This window comes from Haemaphysalis longicornis, unplaced genomic scaffold (genome assembly GCF_048455015.1).
Source record: "Haemaphysalis longicornis isolate Haplotype H1 unplaced genomic scaffold, Haemaphysalis longicornis Haplotype H1 scaffold_13, whole genome shotgun sequence".
NCBI lineage: Eukaryota > Metazoa > Arthropoda > Arachnida > Ixodida > Ixodidae > Haemaphysalis > Haemaphysalis longicornis.
Genome location: NW_027526233.1, coordinates 33285086 through 33305454, shown reverse-complemented (window position 1 = coordinate 33305454; position 20369 = coordinate 33285086). Strand labels below are relative to the sequence as shown.

Sequence of the window (20369 nt, the reverse complement as noted above, 5' to 3'; positions counted from 1 at the left end):
GCAGCTTTGCGTTCATTCGCGCTTCCTTGCACGGCTTGATTAGCTTGATCACCGGAACCTCCTGGGTGACCTGGACCCGACGGAAGTAAGTGGTCGTACGGCAAAGATACGTTAAGGATTGGTTTGCAAGGCAGGAAAACAAAATGTAGAGACAACATACAGACGTCTGGCCGCCAGAGAAACGCTACCTTTTGCGCAATGCTTGCTACGAAGGGGACTCCGTTTTCTAAATTGGTGAATACCGATTCGGCTGAGTTTTAAGAGGCATTACAAAAGGCGAAAGGAGCAACTGGTTCTGATAACCAGCGATTATAAAAGTTCCCTAATGATGTATTTATTGCAGCGTTTGTGTCGCTCAACAACAGTAAGACGGAAGATGCTTCTGGCCTTCAAATCGCACCAATTAAATACGCCATCGACGTAATCGCACCATTTTTGACGCATATATTGAATGCTTGCTTGTCGTCCGCTGTGTTTCCATGAAACATGCAGTCCGCAAGAGTTACCGTAATCTATAAAAAAGGCAGCAAAGACGATCTGTAAAAGTATCGCCCTATTTCTATCCTGCCCGTCTTTCCCAAGGGTTTCAATTTTTCAACGTCTGCTAGATTTCTCCCACAAGCACGAACTGATAACGCCTGCGCAGTACGGCTTTCAAAAAAATTAATCGATCGGACTAGCCTTGCTTGCTCAAAAGGAACTGATTCTAGACAATTTTGAAAAACAAACAATGGTTTTAAAACTTTTTTCCGATTTCACGAAACCTTTCGACCTCATCAACCACCATATCCTCATTCAGAAGCTCGAATACTATGGCTTCCGTGGAAAAGCGATTTCTTTATTAATTTCTTACTTACAATATCGGACACAATACGTCGACATTCACGGACATTGCTCAGCCGTAAAGCAAGTAACTTCAGGGGTTCCTCAGGGAAGTATTTTAGGGCCGTTCTTGTTTTTAGTTTATAATAATGATATAGTTAATATTGACAAATCTGCTGACTATATTTTATACGCAGACGACACAAGTGTATTTTTCGCTTGGCAGACAAGCGTCGTTTTAGCTGAGCGAGCGAATAGGGCATTGGAGCAAATAAACAACTGGGCAAGTGAAAATGATCTAAAAATCAACGTTAATAGGACTAAGGCTGTGAGGTTTCACCCACGTCAAAAAGTGTTTGATCTTCCGTCGCTTGTAGTGAATAACAGTGCAATTGAAGTCGTTCACCATTTTAAAACTCTTGGAATCGTTTTCGCCGAAAATATGTCGTGGGACGACCACGTTACCTACCTTACGCAAAAACTTTCGCGTGTGGCCGTATACTTGCGTCGCTATTGTTCATCTTTTCCCGTTTCAGTGAATACTCTTCTCTACAATTCTCTGTTTTCCTCGGTCATGAATTATGGCGCCCTGTTCTGGGCAACGACAACAGCTGAAAACTTTGATAAACTATCGCGTTTACAGAAACGTGTCATCCGCATAACAGCCAAGGCCCATTACTATTCTCACAAAGCAGAACTGTTTAGAAAATTTAACATTATCCGGGTGCACGCTTTATACACCTATAGACTGACCCGTTATTACAAGTCGGAAATAGTTAAGCATGACGATTCACTAGCTGAATTAGCCGGGCTCACGACGCACAATCCTGCGTATTGTACAAGAAATACCGAAAACTGGAAAGTTAATGTTTCCCGCACTAATTACGGAAATCAGATGTTAAAATTTCGCTTGCCGTCAACCCTGTACGAACTGTACGAGAAACATACTCCAGATGTGATAGATAAATCATTTAAAGATTTACGCAAAATATTTCTCTAAACCGAAACAATGTGCAGGTAGCAATATCCTGAGTTCGTTTTCTGTTTTGCGTCAGCTGTACCGTGCCAGTGCTTCTTATCGCGCACAATTTGTACTCGCGCATACTGTGGTTTGGTGTAACGCGCATTGTCCTAGCGTTTACTTCTATGCTTCTTTTAATCTTACGCATATTATGTACATCAGATTATTCTTGTTCTGTCATCCTGATATTGTTTAACTCTCTTATTTATATCGCAATCTTTGTGTGCACATTTGTGTCCACAAGCAGCTGCGTCTGAAACTTGAAGTCTACTAAGTGTTTTTTGTTTTCTTTTGTGCTCCGCTTTTACTGTATGCCTTGTAGGGGCACGGACTCCTGTCAAGCCTTTTTTGTGCTTTTTGTCCGTGCCCCTAAGCATCCTAGGATAATAATAATAATCTCGCCATTCTCAAACATACGAAACTGACTAGTTTAAATCGGTATAGATTGGGAGAGAGAGAGAATGGTTTAATGACACTGACGAGGTTTGTCCAGCAAAGGGCCTGACATGCTACGTCAGGTGAAAAATGAAACGATTGGGAAAAGAAAAAAAAAACAAAAAGAAAAAATAAAAGCAAGAAGGGGAGATAGAAAGAAGGAAAAATCAGAGAAAGAAAAAGTATGGTGACAATTGGAGTCGCAAGCAAGTTCAGGAGTTTGGTAATAAAAGAAAAATGTTGAAGTATACTCGAGGAAATGTTCGCTTCAAGATGAGAGTTCTGAGTTCACGGATCATTGGAATCACTAACCTCACATACGCAATTGTTTCGGTGTCGCGCGGTGCTGTATTCCCGAGCTAACACATCAGGATGGCTAGGTTCCGCTGCCTCACCCTTCGAAAGACGCTCCTCTCCGTTTTCTCTCTCCCCATTCACGGCCGGGCTAGAGCGGCGGCGTCAGCCGCTCGAGCTCGGCCGTGGCGGACGCTGCTGCGTTGAGGACACCGACACCGCGAATTCCAGGTAACGGCTGGCAGAATAACTGGTTTCACTCTTTGTAGAGACACGTGTGGGAATTGAAGTGACGTCGCATGGGCAATTGTTGTGGGTGTAAAGCTTGGCTTTACAACCACCTTCGCAGCGTGGATTGCAGCCATTTTTTTTTACTGCATATAGTGAACCTACAGGACAACTACTGAGTGACGCTTGGTTCTTCCCGACAGCCTACACTGGAAATTGCCTTTAGAAAATCCAGCAGGCATCTTCACCTTTCTGCTACACATGTAACCCACGAGGAGACATCTATCTTATCTATATTGTTATATAGGTGTGTTTAAATTACATCGTGCACATGCAGAAACTCGTATTATCTTTCTGCAGGCCACCTGGTGCGGGACTTGAGTTGAGGGCTGTTTTGGGTCTGGGTAGGGTACCAGTGAGGCTGCGCGTGCAACCAAAGCTCTCTCGGCGCTCCTTCGGAGCACAGAACTGGCAAGAGTTTTGTGAAAAACAATTTTTATGTGGCTAAGAATTTCGTGCGCATCATCTGACGTCTTTTTATTTTTATAATTTATTTTCCCTTTTTCCCCCATATCATCTGGCGAAGTAAGCTAGCACTACGGCTCGGCTAACATCGCCGTTTTAGAGCGCAGCCCTTTGGCAGCCGTCTCTGCGCTGAGCCTCGTTGTCGGCGTAACCAAGTGAACGATGGCAAGACCGGCGAGTGAAATAAAAATCTAACGATGAAAAAAAGTAAAGGAGGAGAGTGTTGCGAAATTGGTAGGGGAGAGTGGTTCGCCGGGGCGGCGCGAGTCAGCGCTCTCCGAAAGTGCGCTGTGGATAATAAGAGGAGGCAGTTTGCTGCGCCGGCACGACTAGCTCGGAGGCGCGGCGCTTGACGAAAACGGGAGGGGGGCTTGCGCGTGACTATGATGTGTTTCCGATTAATACGCAGTTCGCGGTCCCTTTTTGAGACTCACTTCGCGCCGCCGACGCAGAGGCTCGTCATCGCTGCCATCGAGAGAACCCACGAGTGAGTTCTGCTTCAGCGCCCTGCTGCTGCGCCCAAATATCGCATTAGGGAGTATCGTAATCGCCAGCCAATTTTTCTTTTAGATTCCCTCTCTCTCATTCGGTATTTTGAACCTGTAGTCTAACTCTCCTATGCGTGAAAAGAAATGGTGTGGGAAGGAATGGACGCGCAGGAGAACCCTTAGCCCTGAGGCATGCGAAAAGGAGGAGTGAAAAGTTATTGAAGCCTTGCTTCTCACATTGAAACTTGGTTTGCAAATGGAAGAAAAAGGAAAGGCAGATGAAAAGATGCGTGTTATCCGGGTGTAGGCGCCAAGGAAACAGACTCAAGCTAACGAAGCAGGTCGGCGCCGTTGTTTTGCAGCCTGCACACACCTCGAGAATGAACCCCCAACTGGCCCAAGCCTGTAACTTAGTTAACGTTTATTAGCTGCACCGATGATGCCCCAACACACGTGTAATAGTAATGCAAAGATATGGTAAAGGCGAACGTGTTTAGCAAATCGGAATTTTTTATGTCCGCAGTTACAAATACCAAGAAATTGTCGAGCGCGCGCACGTGAGCGTGGGCTTCGCGGCGACCGGCCGATTGTATAGGGCTATGAGGTGGGCGTTTTAGCCCCAAAAAGCCACCTCGTTTCTTGGGCGATCCCCCACGTGGGTATATGCCACTAGAAGAGGAGCAACAACAACAACAACAACAACAACCGGCCGGCGGTTAACAAAACCAAGTAAATGCCGAGCGGTCGTGTGCGCGTGCCTCTCGACAACCGCCCGGTGTGCCCACCGCATGTTTGCAAGCCAAACTCTGTATACAGTTTTTTTGCTGTATATAGTTGCATTTCCCGTGGCTTTTAGGTAACATGAAGGCCTCCAAAGGGGGGGGGGTGCTCCCGTTGCCAGTTATTCAAAATCGATTTTTTTTTGTTTTTGGTAGCGTCCATTACATACGTGTACTCCAAGAAGAAACGCGGAGTAAAACTTAATATTGGGTTATGATAGCTGCACTGTCAAAAAAACCTTACCTTAAAAATGCAACAAAGAAAATATCGGCTCCTTGATAGTAATGAGGATGCCATAACAGCGAAAACATTAAGCTGCGTGAGTTCTATAAGAATCATTGATGGAGTTTTATAAAGTCATACGGACGCAAACACCAGGTTTTGAAACATCACATAAAAAACCCGATGATGGCCGAGAATATTGCTTTTATTTTCCGATTTTTTTCTCGTGCTGGAGCTGGAAGTTACTGTATTGACGCTGAAAACAAGAGCCACATTATCGGTGCAATTTTGCCTTTCCCAGTGACAGTAATGATATCGCGATTAGTGTGTCATAAAACACATTACTTGTGAAGATGCATTTATAGGGCGTAATTATGCATCCGTTCTGCTGGTGCAATTTCTGTAGAGACAGTGGCTGCCGGGGTTCGGGGCATGCAGTCACTCAGTTATCAGGTCCGCCAGAAAGGTGACGATCTCTCCAGGCAACAGCGTGACGATGGCATCACCAGTGTCCCTCTGGATGTTTATCTCGGGTGCAGGCACACGAACGTCGTCCATCCGTTTCGGCCGACCGCTCGCACCCTCCTCAGACCAGCGATGACGGGTCGCACCAGGGAGGAACTGGTTGGCGCCCAGTGTGAGCGCCCGCAAGTTGCGGAGCCGGTAGCCCGCGAGAAGTCGCTGCGTAGCACACACACAATAAGCACATATATCGATCATAAATATTGTTGTAAATTAAAGTATACGAGACGGTAAGGTCTTCGGTGGCGTTGCCGAATCACCCCCCTACCCGGCAACCCATGTTGCCAGACTAGGTTTCCGTGGCTCCGCCAACTGCAGCGGAACTTTGTTTTGCTTGTTTTTACTTTTTCCTCTTTCTCCTTGCCGGAGGAAAGAGAGGTTCGTTTGACTAAGTTCCGCGCAGTGCGCGCTGGCATTTGGTCGTCGCCGTTTCGCGTTCGCTCCTTCACGGCGGCCTCGGATGTGTGATCTTCGTAGGCCACACGTCGCAACCCTGGACTTTGACTGAGATCCGCTGTTAATTATTGATAGCGACGCTGGCTAGTCAGTGAGCGGAAGCGTTTTGGCCGGTGTGGTAAAATCAAGACAGACTGATCACTCGCAGTTGCGAAACAATAGCAGCGAGGATTGCTGTACTGGATGAGCCGTGTGTCTTGACTTTTACCCAACCGGCCAAACCGCTTCCGCTCACGGACTAGCGAGCGTCACTATCAATAATTAACAGTGACTCTGGCTAGTCAGTGAGCGGAAGCGGTTGGTCCGGTTGGGTGCAATCAGCTACGACTGCTCCCATCACGGCCATGATGCAACACTAATTAGACCATTGCCAGGCACTGCGCGGAACTTAGTCGGACGCAACCATTTTTTCTCCGGCAAAGAGAAAGAGAAAAAAGTAAGAACAAGCAAAACAAAGTTCCGCTGCAGTTGGCAGAGCCACGGAAATCTAGTCGGGCAACATGGGTCGCCGGGTAGGGAGGTGATTCGGCAACGCCTCCGAGGAGCTTGCCCAAGTAAAAAACGTCTGTTTAAAACGGATCAGAGTAACAGTGGTACACCTTGTTATCATCAGCGAAAGGGAAAACGCACAGACTGAAGACTGCCTAGCCAGAGCGCTAGCCATGGCTATAGACTGAGCGACCAAGCGCCGCCGAAGCGGCTGTTACAGAACGCTCGCCTGGTCACGTGGCATCGCAGTAGCGAGGCTATGAGCGACAGCAGCTGCGACGCCTCTCCGCAGTAGATCAGATGGTGCGACGTTACGCCTGCCACACTAGCGCTCCGGCAGCTCAAGGTCATTGCGATGCGATTAATTACCTTGCGAGACATGGTTAAGCAGACATTTTTCTCTAAAATGCTAGCCTACGTACTTATGTTACTAGGTAGAGTATTTTTCAACATTTTCTAGACTAGGCCGAAAGGGCACAGGGCGGGAAAAAAATCAATGTACAAGCTTCCGTCTCGAGGGAGGCTGACACGTTTTATGGCGAAAAGCTAGAGAACACGCCTTTTTTTCATATTGTAATAAAGCAGTTTCGCCACAGTTAAAGGTTAAGCATATTCTTCGAATTATTTGCGGTCCAGACAGCTTAGGTATGGCCTAGAAATTTTTAGCAAACACTACGTGAAAGCACTATGCACTTGGGATCAGCGGCACATGTTCTGGATTTTGAATATTATAAATGGAAGGATGTACATCAGATATATACCAAGCACTTTGCGAGAAACGCTTTTTTAGGGTTTATTGTGAAGAAGTATTGAAACGGTCACGCCTAAAAGTGACTAGATGATAAGGTGAACGAGCCGTAAGAAACTGCCACTTTTAGCGACAACCAAAGAAAAACAATTCGTTTTTTGTCTCTGCTGTTTGAAATATCTTCTATATTAACCATTTTAAGGACCCTTGAGGCTGGCTTTGGCTTGTCCCGCCGTCAGATTTGTACGCAACGTCACACACCCGGACGATACCATATATGCAGTGGCAAACGTATACGGACATTACTGTGTCTCTGGATCAATGCCTAATTGTAGCCGTACTTTTGATAAGATTTCGTGATTCCAGTGGAAGCTCAACACAAATTGGGAGATGAGTGTTTTTCGTGTATGTCAAGTAACAAAATTATTTTTCCAATGACCCGTAATACACATATCAAATGGTTGTAGCCTTGCGACGTGGCTAGTACCGAACCCGCTTTTGTCAATTTAAGCTCCTAATTTAAAGAGGCGTCTTGGGGCCCTATTCTCGACTGCACAAATTGCTGGCATTTCGCCCATGTTTTTTTGCGTAAGCACGACGTAAGCAATCAGTGACGTGCTGCACCTATAGCTATGGCGACATGCAGTGTAATTTGACGAGTCACTCATAAAGATCGCTACCACGGTATCAAATATTGTGCAAGAAAGATATAAAAACACTTGTCATGTACTATAAAAATTAAGACAGTAGCTGAGGCTGACAAGAAAAACATATTTCTGGAGGTCAAATTTGGCGCCAACACCACAAGGCGATCGAGTAACGTTGATCCAAAAGCGACCGAAAGGCGGATGTCGAGCTAAAGAACATCACACAATTTTTTTGCCGTATCTATTTATTTCTTTCAATCGCTTTTATTAACATAGCTGGGCTCTCTGCTTCAATGCAAGCTTTGTTGCGTTATCACCTTCCCTGCCGCCACCGCCGCCACGCCATCGTCTGCTGCTATTTACAAGTTTATGGCGTGATCACAGAAAAAGACGGCCGCGACAACGGAGTTTATCTTGCTCCGGGCCGCGACCATCCCTTCTATAACACATTAGAGCAGCGGAGCGCTACGCCTGATAACCGCGGAATGCACCGATGTCGCCGATTCACTCATTCGTCAAGTTCGACTTCAATCAGCGCTGTAATAAACTAAATAGTCACTTTTCATTGTTATTTTTCTCTTGAGTTCGATCATGTGACCCAACAGCTTACTAGGACAAGTATGGACAAATGCCATGCATTGGGTTCTCTTTGTCATCGAGAGGCTTGTACTGCCCTCTTATGTTGCGGTTACGCCCAACAAATAACTTTTATTTCATTGCGAAACATAAAAGCAAAATACTGCATGTTATTCGTATGTCCATGATCGCTGACTTGGAAGCAGTTGAAACTATAATTTCTTTCGGTAGGAAACTGGCATTAAACAGCGCGCATGCGGAACTGCGCCTGCTGCAAATTGCCGCTCATTTGGCGGCGCCGTAAGCCGGGGCAATAGTTTGCCCTATTTTGCTTGTATTTTGCGACAAAAACTGCCGCCATTTTCAAGCTGTTACGTAGCATTACGTCACTTTTACGCAGCCTGAAGTTGCCAATGCATGACGCGAATGTTCCCGCCAAGTGTTTAAATTACGTCACGCCTTCTCAGCCAATCACAGAGGGGGTGTGTATTACAAGCAGTATTGTTGTTGAATAGCAAAGACACGCTTACGTTGTCATGTCCGCTGTATTTAGTGTGGTTTTTCATTGCCGGCCAAGAATTATGCACCTTTAGTAACGAGAAATAAGGCAAACTTCGGAACTGGTGTCCGTAAACGACATGAAACGTCAAAATGACGACAGCACACACAACCGCTTTGTCAACCGGAAGCACGTGACCAAAATTGAAAGCCAATCAGAAAAGACTTCCGGAAAATTGCCTGAATTGGCGGCAATTTTTGCAGTCGAGAATAGGGCCCCTTGTTCTCCTAAATGGACTTGCCCAGGGGAACACTACGACGTCGCAACAGCAACAACCTCCCGTACAGTGGTCAAAACTGTTAACAACAACGTCCGAACGCCTGGCTTTCGATACGTGCAGTGCAGCCTGCTGATAGCCACCGGCGTGACCAGCGAGATTAGGTGACGGCGCTGCGGCAGCTAGGCATGCGAAAGCTATTGCCGATGCTTTCTTGTTTTTGGGGGAGAGGTTCGACGCCGAAAGTTCCTCAGCAGGACCGCCGCCAACGCCTATATTCAAGTTTATCTGACCCTGATAACCAGCGCTGTCTGTTTTAAATGCAGAGCATTTCTTAGCCTCGCCTCTTCCTGCGTCGGACGGCGTCCACAGCTCCGCGTCCGCAGCAGGTGCGCCTCTCCTCCTTCCCTCCTCTCACTCAACATCAGCTGACGCGCGCATGCGTCGTAGTCAGCCCGTTCGCTCCATCGCGGTCTCGGCGTAACAGGTGCGTGATAGCAGCGCGGTGGGGCGTGGAAGGGCGCGCGCTGCTTGCGCATGCGCGCTCTCCCCCCCGTACTGCTCTCCCTCTACTGCGCGCGCTGCAAATATAAAGCCGCTAGCGGTCGCTCGTGCTTCAGTCACTGCGTTGCTCCTTCCTTCCTTGGTGGACGCTCGCTCCACCCTAACGCGACTTTACTCTCTTCTCTCTACGCCAAACCAATACCAACGCAACTACGACCCAACTACCCACTCTAACGCAACCTTAGGCGGCGTTAACAACCCCCAATGCTCGGCATTTACTCGTGTTCCCCTCGCGGGAAGGCGCGAGAATTTTTTTTCGCCTTTGGTACGTTTCCGATATAAAAAAAAAGTTAAATGTGGGCAGGGCATGTTCAGTCTAACGTAGGATGTGCTGGAAAGGAGGAAGCATAAGTTGATGCAGTCGGGGACTGCTTTTATTAAAATGTTATTTCGCGCCAATAATAAACGTCTTGAGGCAATTTCTGAGTCAACGCTTATGTTTCCTCCTTTCCTGCACAACCTACGTCAGAATGGCTGTGCCCGACCCACATTCCACTTTTTTTTTATATCGGAACCATACCAAAGGCGAAAAAAAGACCGCACTGGTTATCAGCGTAAGATAACGTTCAATATAGGCTTTGGCGGCGGTCGGGGTAAGAGACTTTGGGCGTCAAACCTTGCCCCACAAAAAATGGAAGCATCGACAAGGACTTTCATATGCCAAGCCACCGCAGCGCCGTCACCTAATCTCGCTGGTCACGCCAGTGTCTATCAGCAGGCTGCGCTGCACGTATCGAAGGCCACGCGTTCGCACGTTGTTGTTAACAGTTTTGACCTCTGTACATAGAGTTGTAGAAATGAAACGTGGTCAGAACCAGGGGTTTATGCAGAATTTCGATTTTTTTGGGGTGTCGGTGGCATGTTTGTGGGGATGTTGTATAAATCCCTAGGCAGGGTGCTTGTGGTTGTGGAACCTTTTTGGGTTTTGGGGGGGGGGGGTGTCGAAGTCCTTTTGGGGGGTGTTGGGGGGGTGTTAGGGGGGTGTGTATAAATCCCTGGTAGAACGACAGCAATGGACTGCTCATGACTTCAAGATGGGCAGCGGCTATCGCGAAGGCCTTTCGAGTTATTCCAAACCTTCTTGCTACTTTGGGGCTTCGCGTTGCCGAGCACCGGAGCTTGTACGAATCCCTGAAACGCTGGCTGATGTTTGCAAATCCGGAGTACATACTCATTTTCCATATTTGAAAAAAAAAACAGACAAGCACACAACAATGAAGTGTTTTCTTGCCATCATTTGAAGGACATGTCTCTAGCGGAAATTGATAGGGTCATCATTGATAGTGGTACCCGCTACAACGGGGATACCATATCAATCAATCATCATCATCATCATCCTGCCTCAGCAAGGCCACCTACGAAAGCCCACATCTCACACAGAAACGTATCAAATAAATATTCTAAAGGTCTTTTCAAACGAGTTATTTCGAACACTTTGACGCTTAGTTGATGGTCGGAAAAAGAACTGCCTCTCTGAGCGGGCTGCGCGTTACTTACAGTGACGTTGAGCTGAGCGGTTTTCCTCGTCAGAGCGAGGTGTTCGAGGCGAAGCAGCGCTTCACTTTCCGACAGCCTTTCGAGCGTCACCACGTGCACTGTATTGGGGAGGTTATAGCGGAGTCCCGAAATCTGGAATGATGCAGGAAGAGGTCATCATCATCATCGTAGTCGTCGTCATAATCATAATCATCATCATCACCACCATCATCACCAGCCTATCTACGCCCACTGCAGGGCAAAGGCATCTCCCATTATCCTCCAATTACCCCGGTCCTGTGCCAACTGTAACCAATTTATCCCTGGAAACTTCTCGATCTCATCTGCCCATCTAACTTTCTGCCGCCCCCTGCCACGCTTGCCTTCTCTAGGGATCCACTCTGTTACCGTTAATGACCACCCTTGAAGGTACATGTCACGTGTCGGTAACTAACAATTTCATCGACGTCTTGCCTTGAACTTCCTAAGTTTCCCCCTATTTTTCCTAACGGGAGGGAAGCAGCTCGTAAGTGAAGCGGTGCGAACTCCAGTAGCTCGCGTACATCGTTAGCGGTCTACGCATGCGCAGTTGCAGCTTTTTTTCTTGCGGTGGGACGTGGCGGGCCGTTGAAGTACAAAGCCAGAACTAAAACTCCCCCATGTGTGTTCGTTGACGATCGCTAAAGCGGTGCAGTGAAAATCGATAGGAGGTGTCCAATGGGAATGAATGCAGTACAGTAGCCGAGCGACTTTTCGGGCCTGAAAAAAAAAAGTCAAAATAGAACAGCAGTCCGAAAAATCCGCCAGTCGCAAAAACGAACTTTATTTTATTTAAAACAGAACTCCAGAAGTCGCTAATGGTTCTTTGCCTTAAATTCCTCCTTCATTAACAACGTCTGCTTGCATCTTTGCAAGCGTCACGTGTTCTTCGTGAACACTGGACAACAACGCCAAAGCGTTGGAAATGTCTTGCTTTGACTTTTCAGGCTGGTCGTGAAGGTCTTCGTCGGAGTCAGAGCCGCTTTGCGGCAGCTAGGTCACTTTGCGGTCGATCTCGTCGTCCGTTGCCGCCGCGAAAACATTATGTTGTTGTCCACTGCAGCAAACTCTCAAAATGTCGCGAAAGCTCAAAGTTGGTTACCCCGGCGGGAGTCAAGCCGATCCCCATCCAATACGAAGCTGCCAGGTGGTTAGGATTGAAAATGGCGTCGTCCTGGAGTCGCCCCGTTGTTGTGTCGCGGAAAATGTCGACCGAAAAATCGAACATTTGGCTTTATTAGGCCCGAAATATCCGTTGTTCATACACATTACTCCTATGACACAACTGGCGGTTCCTCGTGCAAGTCCGGAATATCCAGCAACTTAAAATTTTTGGAGTCAGAATAAAAAAAGGTCGGCTACTGTATAGATGCTTATTTTAGTCCTAGACTACGCTCGTGTATTCCTGACTTCCACCGAAAAAGAAATTCTGTGTATGCACAGCCTTTAATGGAAGTTCCTGAAGCACACGAAATAGCTAATTGAGAATTTGAAGAGTGCGTGTGTTTAAAGGAGTACTAACACCAATTTTCGGTGTTAATATTATTGCACAGTTCGCTTCCTTTGCTCAACAGAATACCCTGGCTGAATGGCTGAAATATGAGTGGCCTGCACTCAAGAAAAAAGGTAGTCAGTACACAACCCTACAACAGTGATCAGTCATCAGCTGCTGGTCAATAACTTAACAAAATGATAAGTGAATATGAAAACACAAATTTTCTTAAAACTACATTTATAGAAAAAATGTTACAAGAAATAAAAGTCACGAGTTTGTCTTAGACAACATATACATTAATAGAAGAAACGTGAAAAATACAATATTCAAAATTATCACCTTAGACAACATTTGTGTCTCAAATAACAAATTGTAACATTGAACGGGTCAAGCAACACTTGAGCTCACATATACAAAACACAACTCTACAACAGTGATCAGCCATCAGCTGCTGGCTCAACAACTTAAGAAAATGTTAAGTGAATATGAAAACACAAATTTTCTTAAAACCACATTATAACAAATACTTGAAAATGTCACTTCAGACAACTGAAGTGAAAAAATTCTAGAACAATACAACTCGCAAATTGAAAACAGGACAATAAAATACACAAAACAGAGTTCGGGAGAGTGTTATTGCTTAATAAAATTGTAATCTTGAACACATTCATATTTAATGCATAAAGCTAGGTTCGGCTTTATGATAAGGCCACTTTGACACTCATACGCAATGCAAATGAACATTAAAAAAGGGTGTTAAAGAATTATTAATTGATGATTGTTATATTTTCCTGAGAATATTTTGTTCATTTTAGAGCACAGAAATTTACTCGGAGGCTATATGTTGCAACACCCACCACTTGATCCGCTGGCACTGGACAATGTATTTATTCCCTGGCTGTCCCTGCACGAGCTCTCAAGGTAGTGACTACCTTTGTCGCCGGCATTAAGGTGCTCAAGCATGCGCCCTTTCGCACCACCATCAGTTTCTCCAAAACTGTAAAGGTCTGCTTTGCAGACTTCACGTACTGCAGGTTGTATGCCCAGTACATGGCACATACAAGAGCGATTCCTGACGTGAAGTCAAAGACGTTAACGGATACATGTTCGCACACCACCTTAATTGAGTCGGACCCGAGTGGGCTGCTCCCCGTGTACAGCAGAGTCGGGTGCGAGTATGCAGTATTTGGGTCCTGTAAAAAAAGACAAATAATGCTGAAATTTAGTTGCTGTAAAAAAAGTTTATGTGAACAGCCATCAATATGTATAAATTATTACTCTGACTGTCTTTACTATGCCACGTGGACTAAAAAAGAAAATACCTGCGATGATAAGTTACAGGGAAAGCTCAGTTATAGTACACGCCCTGGTTATGCGAAGACCCGCTTCTTATGATTACTCATTGGGGTCGCAGCAACCTGCCCTTAGAACCTACGCATTAAATACACGGGTTGTATAACGCACAAGTACACGCAGCTAGCTTCATCTGATGCACGACTCGCAACCTGACACCCCTATTGCGGTTAAAAAACCTGCATACTTCCCACCTTTCAGGCCGCTTTTTTGCCACATTTTCCTTTAGGCTGTGGCTAGCGTTCCGTCCAGACGGAACGGAGCACTGCGGGTTATCCTTCCGTCCAGACGGAATACAACTGAGAACTTAGCGTTCCGTCGAGACGGAGCCGGCGTGAAATTTGTACAATTCTGTCCAGACGAAAGCAAAGCCGGCTGATTAGACGCCATCTTGAGTATTCATATTTGGTTTCTTTTTTGAGCGTCACCAAATATAAATACTCAAGATGCCTTTCTCTATCCGATTTTTGCCATTCGACCATCCTGGTGAGTAGCCTTATGACATGTTCGTGTTGATTGGTTTGTACAGTCTATGGCGATGCCGCTTATGTGATACGCATGCTGAGCCACCAAGATCAACTAGGTCCTATTTCCGAGAAACTGTGGCATTTATAAATAGTGTGTATAGTTCGCTTTACCAACTACCTGACTGGTTCCCTCTTTTGAACGCTTGTGTGTGTTTGCCTGAATTTCGATGTATATGTGCTTCTCATACCTTCAGTGTATTCTTTTGTTTGCTTGTATTCCTCGTACTGCAACGTCTGAGCGCATTCTCCCATGTGATAAAGAAAAAAATTCATATTTGGTGTAGTGGTTGCGCCTCGGATCCGGGTTCGATTCTCATGGGACATGCTTTTTTTTTGCGTGGTTGTGCCAGCGTTTTGTAACAGCTAACTTCGCGCCAAGTCGGTCTAAATTTTGTACTCAACAGAGCCAAGCCCGACGTAGCCATCGCTAGTTACGCTCGATCTCCTGTAATTATTACCAGTAATTAATTAACAGCTAGGGACTCGGGCTAGTCTCAGTGAGTGGTAGCGGTTTGGCCGGTTGGGTAAAAATCAATACCGACTGCTGTCGCTGAAATATTGTGAAGCGGGTGGCGGGCAGCGGCTTGGAGATCCGTGCGGATTGAGATAGAGTTAGTCCGATCATCTGTGATTACTAATAATAACTAATAATAAACATTGATTCTGGCTAGTCAGTGAGCGGAAGCGGTTTGGCCGGTTGTGTAAAAAGAAAAAACAAGACTGCTCTCAAAGTGAATTGTGTTTCCTCTGGATGGAACTTTAGTGACAGCTACCTTTCCGTCTGCACTGAACTCGACACTTTTCTCTTCGCGTAATAATTAACAGTGACTCTGGCTAGTCAGTTAGCGGAAGCGATTTGGCAGGTTGGGTGAAAATAAAAAAAAAGACAGATGCCTTTCCGTCTGGACAGAACTCGACACTTTTCTCTTCGCGTTCCGTCCAGACGGAATGGCAACTGTCACTAAGGTTCTGTCCAGAGGAAACATAACTCGCGTTGAGAGCAGTCTTTTTTTATCTTCAACCAACCGGCCAAACCGCTTCCGCTCGCTGACTAGCCTGACTCACCGTTAATTATTCACTGGTAATAATTACAGGAGATCGGGCGTATCTAGCGATGGCTACGTTGGCCTTGGCTCTGTTGAGTACAAAGTTAAAACCGACCGCTATCATCACGTAAATTGTAAATTGGGCGCTAAGTTAGCTAAGTTCACCAAGTTAGCTGTTACAAAACGCTGGCACAGCCACGTAAAAAAAAGCGTCCGGGGGGAATCGAACCCGGTACGATTGTGCCATTAGAGAGTTTTAGCTGACCGTTTTCGACGCTCCGCTCCGGTAAGGGCGGCCCGCTCAGCGCATCCGGAGCCAATGCCGTTCGCGGCCAAGCGTGCCACGCATGCGCAATGGCGCTTCCGCTTGCTATCGGAGCGGAGCGGACCGTGAAAGACGGGCAGCTAAAACTCCCTATTATCCGAGGCGCAACCCCTCCACCAAATATGAATGAGTCAAGGCCGCGTCTACTCGGCCGGTTTTACTTTCGCCTGGACGGAACTGTACAAATTTCACGCCGGCTCCGGCTGGACGGAACGCTAAGCTCTCTGTTGTATTTCGTCTGGAAGGAAGGATAACTGGCAGCGCTCTGTTCCGTCTGGACGGAACTTTAGAACTTGTATATCGTTCCGTCTGGACGGAACGCTAACCACAGCCTTTCCTTTACATTGCGCTATCTCCCGACTTGTCTCTTTGTGGCACCACTCTTTTTCTACTCGTTTCTTTACTACCCCAGTATGCTCAAGGCATTATCTCAAGCAATCGCGACTGCAGCCGCTCGTGCCGGTTTTTCTGTTCACAATCGGTGAAGGGTGCTCAGAGCTACAAGGTCAATTTTTATTTTTCTGGCTGAGCACAACAAACAAATGCTTCAAATGCCACTAACGCTTGGTGATAAGATCAAAATAACCGAAGAGACCGAAAAAACGCTGAGATACCGCGGACTCTCCATCTACATTCGTTGCTTCTTTGTTCACGAATAACAGCAGGCAGTTCCATTTAGCAAACGTCCTGCTTCAGAAAATGCCCTGTTTCACCCATTGCATTTGCATTCTTCTTGCACTTTTGCTATGTTCAGCTTTATCTCATGGCACACAGCTAACACAGCAAAACGTTTTTGGAGCGCACATATTGTGGAAGTAAATTTTTTTTCAGGAATAGGTGCTTAGGTCACGCACTCACAAATCACATGGGGACAAGTTACACAGTAAATCCCATGTTGCGGTGAACCATTTACAAAGCGCTGTTGTCTGTCCATTTTCGACTTCTCATGTCTGTATCTAGTCTGTGCTACTTCAAGATGTTAAAAAGCACTAGCAACTACCCCACTGTGGATCTTTCCAAAGCTTGACTTTGCTGGCTGATATCTTAAACACACTGGTTCCTTCCCAGGGCCTGGAGCTCCCCTTAAGGCTTCTCTTTATGGTAAGTTACAAAATTGAGGTTATCAAGAAAACGAAATTTTGAGTGCACTTCACCTTTAGGAAAGCAAAAAAGTACATGGTCAGGGCTATTTCGCTACCTGTGGTCAAAGTAACCATGAACGTTAAGCCTAAACACGTCAGCCAGCCTTTTAAAGAGCAACAATTTTTTCCCAGTTGTTCTCTCTTACATGTAATTCATTTCTTTTAGTTTAAGATTGGGTACACCCTAATATTTCTAATAGCGAGTGCAACTCAAGCCAAGAGCCCTTTGCCAATGTTGCCATCTAATTCGCAAATTAAGCTCACTGTTCTCACCAGTATCGTGAAGATGCCATCCTCTCTTTCCTTCACCAAATAGGGCAACCAAACAGGAGCGCTGACACCTTTTGCATCTGTAAAGGGAACAAACTAAAGTTGTACAGCCGAACCCAACTGATGGAAACCATTTTCATCGACTTATCCAGTATGTCGAACTCCTTCCGGTAACAGTATAGCTGCAGTGAAAAAGATAGCAAAAAATACGTCTATATCGAATAAAAATACAAGCGAAACCCGCTATATCAAACTGGAAATGACGCAGGAATGCCCCCCAACCCCCACACCAGCAGGCGTTCCGGTCTCCACCCCTAGGTGTGACAATTTACGCCTGCTCGTGGTCTTTCCTTTCCTTTTTCTTGACAATAAATTCATTCCTTCATTTCGCCCCTCCCCCCAAGTTGGCTTTTCCTCAAGGTGAAAGAGAAATACCGCCGGCACATTTATCCCGGCCGCTCATTGGCAGTTGGCGGCTCCTTCCCTCCTTCTCGCTCTCCCTCCCTATCGTAACGCACTTGCGCCGTCTAAGGCGAGTTGTCGCACCCCCATGCAAAAAATGATCGTGGGCTGTCCACCAGGTTTTTTTTCGTTCTTTGAGTTTGTAACGCTCGCGCTCTATAGGCTTTTTTTCCGGAGTGTAGCTGTGGTGGCTAGCGCTAGAAACGTTTATTTGACGGCTGAGCTAGCGCGAAGCGGCCGAATTTGCATTTCGCCGTGAAGCTGGCAATTATAAATCGAGTCAAAAGCGGTGTGGAGCTATAGTACTACAAAGGAATTGTCATGTAGTGCAAGATAACGCTGAGTATACTTAGGTATAGCTGGACATGGCGTGCACACAAATTTCCTAGCCTGCTTCCTTGTGTCTGATTTCCACGTAAGTGTGCTGGTTAAGGAGGATATTCCCCGCCTTTTTCTCACGAATGTGGCCTTGTGAACGCTCCCGCGCCACCCTAAAGCATATTAACAGTTCATTCCAAAGCCCACACAATGCTAATATACCTTTCGTTAGACCGGCGGCCTATGAACAAAACGCTTACGGTGCGCAAGCTGCAGCAGGATGGTGCGCAATTTCATGTTTATACAAAAAACAAAACATCTACGCGTTCCTGGAGCAGGCGAGACCAGCCTTGCGAGCAAAACAGAAATGGTCTCATAACGACCACAGTCTCTGCGCAAGAATCAGCCACAGGAGTAGCATTAAAAGCGTTCTGCGCACCGCCTATATTCCTCTAGCACCAGCCACCGTAAGCGTACCGACGCGGTATTCAGACATGATAACCTGAAAAAGCTGAAAAATAAAAACCGCATTTCACAATGCCTCGCCGTACCATTTAACCACAAAGCTACGCCAGCTTCCTCGAGATCCGTAGGTACGGGATTTCTGCGCACGTTAAAGATGCCCAGGTGGTCAAAATTAATCCGGAACCCTCCACTACAGCGTTCCTCATTGCCTGCGTTGCGTCGGTGCGTTAAACCCTTCAATCAATCAAGCTCCTCGAGGTACCCGGCGTTTCCTTTGGTTGATGGCCACTGCAATGGAACAGTTGATACACTTTCAACCGTTATCAAAGGGAACTTATTTAACACTAGTTTACCTTCTCAAACATTATAGTGACAGTGAGGGCTGGGGGAGGGTAGGAGGGCAGGCCCATTAGTGCTAGTAAAATCTGCGGAGCGGGCAGTACTGAGCATGGTTTGGGCGCGATCCAGGTGTCCATCGTTAGTTGCTCAAGACCCTACATGCAAAGCTATGTCGGCAATGTGACGCCAGCTCAGAGGGGGAGCAGGCGCTCGTGTGAGCCGAGCACACAGTGGCCGTAGATACCATACTATCTCGCACCGGATCACTAACAATTGTTGTCAGCGCTCTTGCGGCATGGCGACAAAGCAAACATGCGAGCGAGCAGACAGCAACATATCGCAGTGGGACACGCAGCCTCGCTCCCGACATCTCAACTACGCATGTCCGTGCGTTTTCCTCGACCGCTGCCAGGTGACGGACGGCACTGGGACCTCCGGCCGTGCGCTCCAAGGTTCGTATTTGAATTGTCCATGACTGTACGCGCAAAATTATATTCTACCAATACATACGCGCCTCGCATTTGTACGAAGTGACTGATGCTCGGCGCCGAAATAAGCCGCTGTCGAACACCTACTCGTTTCTTTTCATGTTGACATTTCGCCCCTCTGTCAGCCTGAGCCAAATTCATCAAAGCGCACTCAGCCTTCCGTGTTCAGGGTCAAATAAAAGCGCCAGAGGAAGTAAAACAAACTTTCACTGCGCCTTGGCGGTGGAGCGGCCATCGTGTTCAAGGTAGCCGTTTCGTCGGCGGTGAGCCATCCACGGCGGCTAGAGCCAACGGTCATGCTGCCCTGTTCGCATACTCAAGCCGTCGAAAAACCTGCCATTCACGCAGAAATGCGGTTGGACGTTTCTGCCACGACTGTCCGCATAGTGTTCAAGCAGCATATCTTACACAATTGAGCGTTATATGCAGAGTGCACGAAGTTTTTTCACGAGGGAAAATCTCTCGCCGCGGTGAATACTTCACTTACCTCTATCAGATCCAGTTGCTGTGTTGCCGCAGCTCCGTCCGTATATCTTCCCATATCATGGACGCTGTCCTCACGTGGAGCACGGCAAAAGCACTGTAAAATTGTCGCGACACTGACCAGCGAGACCACGTAGTTACGAAAACCGCCCTAACGGCCACAACACAAAGAACGCCCCTCCGGCGGAGCACGCAGGCAGTTCAAAAACTTCCACTCCGCCTGCTCGCCTGCTCACGGGAAACGCCTGACGTCACACCTGCGGCGACCAATAAGAGCGGCATCTCTTTTTTTTGTTGTTTTCTATGCTCCTCGTATCAATTCCCCTCTCCCGCAAAGTTGCGCCCCGAACCGAGTCAAAAAAGGGTCGCTGAAATCATGACTCTGATCTGTGACTCCGTTTTGACTCACCAAGCGTAAAAGGTAGTCGCGGCGCCGGGGACTCTCTTTTGACCACCTTTTTTCTTAGAGTGTGGGATTCGAATAACATACTTTAATTGGATGTCATTTATCGCACCGATGGTATACAGCTCGCAGAGTGGCACTCAGC

The 20369-nt window shown here is 46.8% G+C and overlaps 1 long non-coding RNA gene across 1 annotated transcript; it reads right to left on the bottom strand.

The window, feature by feature from the left end:
• Nucleotides 1-5034: 5034 nt before the first annotated feature.
• On the bottom strand, nt 5035-20025 carry LOC144164034 (uncharacterized). The gene is made up of 5 exons (XR_013321010.1): nt 19826-20025; nt 17270-17346; nt 13722-13796; nt 11091-11222; nt 5035-5496 (listed from the first exon to the last, which is right to left on the bottom strand). It is a non-coding gene; the product is annotated as an uncharacterized LOC144164034 (long non-coding RNA).
• Nucleotides 20026-20369: the final 344 nt, after the last annotated feature.